General features: G+C 41.9%; 1 long non-coding RNA gene across 2 annotated transcripts; it reads left to right on the top strand.

Moving 5' to 3' along the window:
* Positions 1-262: 262 nt before the first annotated feature.
* On the top strand, positions 263-4,008 carry LOC140607855 (uncharacterized). 2 transcript variants are annotated; one of them, XR_012009767.1, is made up of 2 exons: positions 263-547; positions 3,338-4,008. It is a non-coding gene; the product is annotated as an uncharacterized lncRNA (long non-coding RNA). The 2 variants fall into 2 exon arrangements; XR_012009768.1 differs by having other exon boundaries at positions 263-1,083.
* Positions 4,009-5,441: the final 1,433 nt, after the last annotated feature.

Below are 5,441 nucleotides of genomic sequence, written 5' to 3'. Positions count from 1 at the left end.
AGCTTTCTACATAACTCATGTTCCTTTCTTAATACTGAGAAATGTAGTTCTTAGACTTGAAGGCAGAAATTGGCCCTACAAGTCGGGCCATCTGAGAAACTGACTCCGTGATGACTAGCAGGTTGATGTCATTCTTATTTCTTACTGTTTGCTATAAACATGAGTGTTTTTACACTCAGTTGTTTCAATGGAACCCTTGAGAAGTAAACTAGAATCTTTATGATAAGACATGTTGGAATAATTATTGTGGGTTCCAGTTCTATCCACGGAACACCTGTTACTACTGGGGAAGCCAGAAACACTTTTTTTCCCCCATCTTAATTCAAATTCCAAATGAGATTATTTTTTCCACTGAATAGACAGTTCTTTGAATGCCACCATGAAGCAAAAATATTGATAGATCCAGGGTTAATCACTCCCAAAATTATAATATTTGTGCCTAAATGGAAATACCATTCCAACAACAAAGATATTTCCATCACTGGATTTATGAAATAACCCTGAATGGAACTGGAAAATTCTGACTCTACCAGAGTATGATGCTAAGGTAAATGATTCTTCTATTTGGTCTCCGCAGAGAAAAGTTCACTCACCCTAGAAAAGTGTTAACCCGGGGACAAAGACCCACTGCAGAAATACTTCTCTGGTGTTCACAGGACTCAATTTCTAGGAATTATCTGCAAGAACTCCTTAACATGCCTTAAATTTGGCAGCTGTATGTGCAGAAATAGAAGAACCCAGTCCCACAGAAGTATGTTCAGGCCCCTTGGCATTTGATTACACAGATAGAGGGGAATACGTTAAAATGCTCCTGTGAGACCTTCTTGTGTAGGGATGCCAGGTCTGGGGCTAGGGAGTTGGCATCCCCAACTGCCGTGGTCAAGGTATGTGGAACTGAGCAGAACAGCCTAAGAAAACGTGGAGCTTGGCGAGAGATGGGGCGGCACAGATTTCCCTGGTTGGTCTTCTCAAGTTGAAGCCTCAACTGACCCATCTTCATTCATGACCTTCCCCGGCTTAGCCTTGGAGGAAACCACCGTACTGGGCGAACACGCTTGGGGAGAAATGAGCAGCCTGATTACGGTGAGGAGGAGAGCGAAGAACGCCTTGCTATCAGCTGAAGAACACCTAGGCTCAGCTCGGACTAGAGGGGTTTTCAGAGTGGATTTAAACATGCCCATTTGAGGCACCTGGGTGGTTTAGTTGATTAAGTGTCTGCCTTTGATTCAGGTCGTGATCCTGGGGTCCTGGACTCGAGCCCCACATCAGGCTCCTTGCAGGGAGCTTGCTTCTCCCTCTCCCTCTGCTGCTTGCTTCCCCTGCTTGTGTGCTCTCTCTCTCTAATAAATAAAAAAAATATTTTTAAAACTTTTTTAAAAATTAAAAATAAGCATGCACATTTCAAACTATAACGATCAGAAAGTAGGACCAGTTAGTTTTTCTTCTCTGAAATCTTGAAACAGAGACACTTCCCCCCACCAGAATATCTAGAAGGAATACTTAAATTTATATTTATGTTTGTTCCTTGGGCAAGGGATTAAAACCATATTCGTGATAAATGCAAATATTTGTGTAACAGCACTCTATAGCTTCAGAGCGGTCCTGAGGAATAATTCCTCCAGAAAAGTAAAATATCCCTGTATGATATATTATATAATAATGTTTAACAGAGTAACTGAGTAAATAAAGTTAGTCTAAGGTCAAAGGTGCTAAAGCCAGCGTCAAAAATGAGTTCTTTAGCAATTTATTGCTTTCGGCAGTGTGCGCCAACTTTTTTTTTTAAGTGCTTAGGCATACTATCCAAGCTAAGAATAGAAATCCGCAGAATATGAAAAACAAGCACCACTTTCCTTTTATACCACTATCCAGAGCAGCGTGTAAATCAAATTAACTCAAACCCCAAATAAGGTAATCAACTCATTTTTTCTTATATATAGGTTCTTAGGATTGCAGTGATAATAATGACCTTTGGGTTATTCCCTGGAAGTTTGTGACTAATTTAATTAAGAAAACCTGAGGTTATTTCCAGGCAGTTGCTACATTATTGCCAAGTATAAAGATTTATTTATTTATTATGAGAGAGAGAGAGAGGCAGAGACACAGGCAGAGGGAGAAGCAGGCTCCATGCACCGAGCCTGATGTGGGACTCGACCCCGGGTCCCCAGGATCACGCCCGGGGCTGACAGCGGCGCTAAACTGCTGAGCCACCTGGGCTGCCTTATTGCCAAGTATAAATCATGTTAGCCAATGCTGCTTTAATGGCAGGTCTTGCTCAATTTCTCAAAACAGAAATAAGAAAGGGAATCACCATGTGAAGCAGGAGACATCAAAAGAGATTGGGCAGCAATGTGCCTTCACGTTGACCATCACTGAGTCAGAAAAGCCACAGGGCAGCGGTGCAAAGCCCAGCCCAAGGAGCAGGGATGTGAAGGCAGGGCGGCTCCGAGACAGGCCTCCTCTACCATCTCTGGTAAGGAGTTGGCGATCTCCCTAGGAAACGAAACAAAGTCAATAAAAACTCCAAGGGCTAAGCTATCTAACCAATGACATAAATAAGAAACACAAAGTGATGATTGAAAAAAATATATTTTAACATCTTAGTGCTCTGAGCATTCTACAAATATGAGAGACCACATGGGGTAGACTGGAACTATTTCACAAACCCACAAGGAAACACACCAAAGGGTTTTTGATTCCAGTGTGTGTCACCGCCTGGTACTACATATGAGAGGCTGCACAGCATTGGCAATTAGCGGGGAATGCACAGATGCTGATAAATTGAGGTGGACCCTTGGCACATGGTTTTCCTCTCATGATTCATTTTTTTTAAAGCCAACAAACATGAAAGCAAAACCACAGGTGGGAGAGACGAGAGCAATTTTGCAAAATTTATGGTCAATCCGACTCTGTCAGAAATCCCAGGAAGAGGAGTGGTGCTTCATGCAATGGCACAGCGCCACAACCACTGAAATCCCAGCATGCAGGAGGACACAGGAGTGGGGTGCAAGCTTTGGGGGCTCCGGTCACCAGAGAGCAGCACGTGCCTCCCTCTCCTGCAGGAGGTGGCCCTGTCTACCATGGCTAGTAAGCCTCAGCTTCCATAGCTACTACTCTTTTATAAGATGCTTGTAATGGCAGTGACATTTCTCAGTTATTTAAGACATATGGGTTTGAACTCTACAATATGCCCAAAACTGTGGTGACTACTTCCCATTCAAGCTTTCCAGACCTCATGCCTCTGTGTAACACAAGTCAAGAATTTCTCCGTGATTTTATCCATACGAATTCAGCAGTAAGTTATAGTGCCTTTTTTTTAAAAATTATTTATTTATTTTAGAGAGAGGGAGCGTGCACACTCACGTGCGAGTGGGAACAGGAGTAAGGGAGAAAATCTCAAGCAGACTCCATGCTGAGCGTGAAACCCTAAGTGGGGCTCCATCCCATGACCCAGGAGATCAGGACCTGAGCCAAAACCAAGAATCGATTGCTTAACCAGCTGAGCCACCCAGGCACCCCAGTAAGTTTGAATGCTTTTAAAATCTATGTGAAAAATAAAAAAAAATATAAAAAAATAAAAAAAAATAAAATCTATGTGAAAGCTTTATTTTTCCTACCTACAGAACATTAAAGCTCTGTTTTAAAAGAATATTTACATATATAGTATGATCTCGGGCTGCAGGCCTGAGTGGAGATGCTGTGGCCAGTCTCCAGAGGGTACCACCACTGCGGAAACACACAGAGACCCACATATAGCCGTGGAGGAGCGAGGGATTCATTTTCACTTCAAAGCTCCATCTGGAGTATACAATTCTTACTATTTGTCAGCATTACTTTCTGATCAGCACAGACACGCACGATGAGATCTTTCTCCCCTCGGCAGTGGCAATACTTCTGCATGTGACTTTACTCCAAAAACTAGAAAAAAATCCAAGAGCTTTTCCAAAATCAAAACCCAGTCCTATCACCGCCTACTCATTCTCAGCTATGACCATTAAAAACTCATAAGAATGCATGGAGTACCTTTATTCACAGTTAACCACTCCCTGGAATAAAAGCAGCAAAGCACAGAATTCTCAGCTCGAAGTATTTGGGTTTACTCAAACACAGCTTGAAGAAGCTTGGATTAGGGCACAGCCGTGGATGAAAGGCCACTGGACCTGCTAAGTCAAATCGTGACCCACTCAGAGTCTCCTCAGCCTTGGTGGGGGCAACTCGCCATGGTGTAGCCTGAGAAGATGCACATCAGGGGTTATGCATTATTAAAAGGTACCTCATTACGATGGAAATTATGACCTTGTCACCAACACTATAAATGTCAAGAAATACCACTTTAAAAGAATATATTGTCTCGATTATAAAAAGAAACCTCTTTGCTTTAAAAAAAAAAAGGAAAAAACTTGCTTTGTTTTCATTGAAATCCTTTTTAGAAGAAGATTTGTAATGAATCATGGCCATTTCAGAAAGCTGCTTTTAACACCAGCGTTAGACTTGAAGGGGAAACCACACACACACAAGAAATTCAAAAAGATACCGGGCAGTCTGGATCTTCCTGAGTAAATAATTGTCAAGTGCACACATAAATTACTTGACAACGCACCACATTCTAAGTTGTATTAAAGAACACGTTATCTACATAAAATGTCACTCTCATACAAAAGAGTGCTCCCCAGCTTCATCATTTACATAATTTTTGTTGTATTGAAGTAACACCTACATTATTATTTCTTAGTTCCTTAAAATAGATTGCTTTTTAAAAACCTCGATGCCTACTTCAGCCTCAGGAATAACATTGGTATAATTGATAATATATTGGTAACATAATATTTGTAAAATCCTGGATTTTATATGCTCGTTTCACATTTTCCCTAATATATACGAACTCTTTTTAGAAATCTGGTGGATGAGTAGACGAACATACCGTCATACATGAAACATTAATATAAGGCGCTACTCATTACAGTCGAAATCCTCCCAAATAGATCTCTATGATTCAGTATTACAAAAAGTGAGGCTCCTCCCTGCTCAGAACCCCCAGAGATGACACAGGCTCCGGGCAGAGGAAACGCCACCCGTGGGAGCAGGATCCCTGCCACCGCGGACTGATGTGCTCACCTTCTTTCCTCGTGTGTAAAATAAATACCAAGTCCTGAATCTGACAATTGATTAACATATTAGCAGGTGTTTTGTGGAGACAAGCTATCACGTTATATAGGATGACACAAGTGCCATCGCGCTCTGTTGTGTGTGACAGGCTGGGACATGGCTGGGCCAGGTCAGTGGCCAAGACGATGAGGAAATAGGCACAGGCCCCGCTCAGCAGAGATGGCTTTCGTTAAAGCCTAATGCTCACCTCACCATCATAGCATCCCTCACTTAATACTGATGCTTTTAAGAAGTGTTCATTCAAATATATGCCATTGATCAAAAAGATGGTAGACATG

The sequence above is a fragment of the Canis lupus genome, chromosome 17, assembly GCF_048164855.1.
Source record: "Canis lupus baileyi chromosome 17, mCanLup2.hap1, whole genome shotgun sequence".
In the NCBI taxonomy this organism is placed as follows: domain Eukaryota; kingdom Metazoa; phylum Chordata; class Mammalia; order Carnivora; family Canidae; genus Canis; species Canis lupus.
This window is presented reverse-complemented; position numbering and strand designations above follow the sequence as displayed.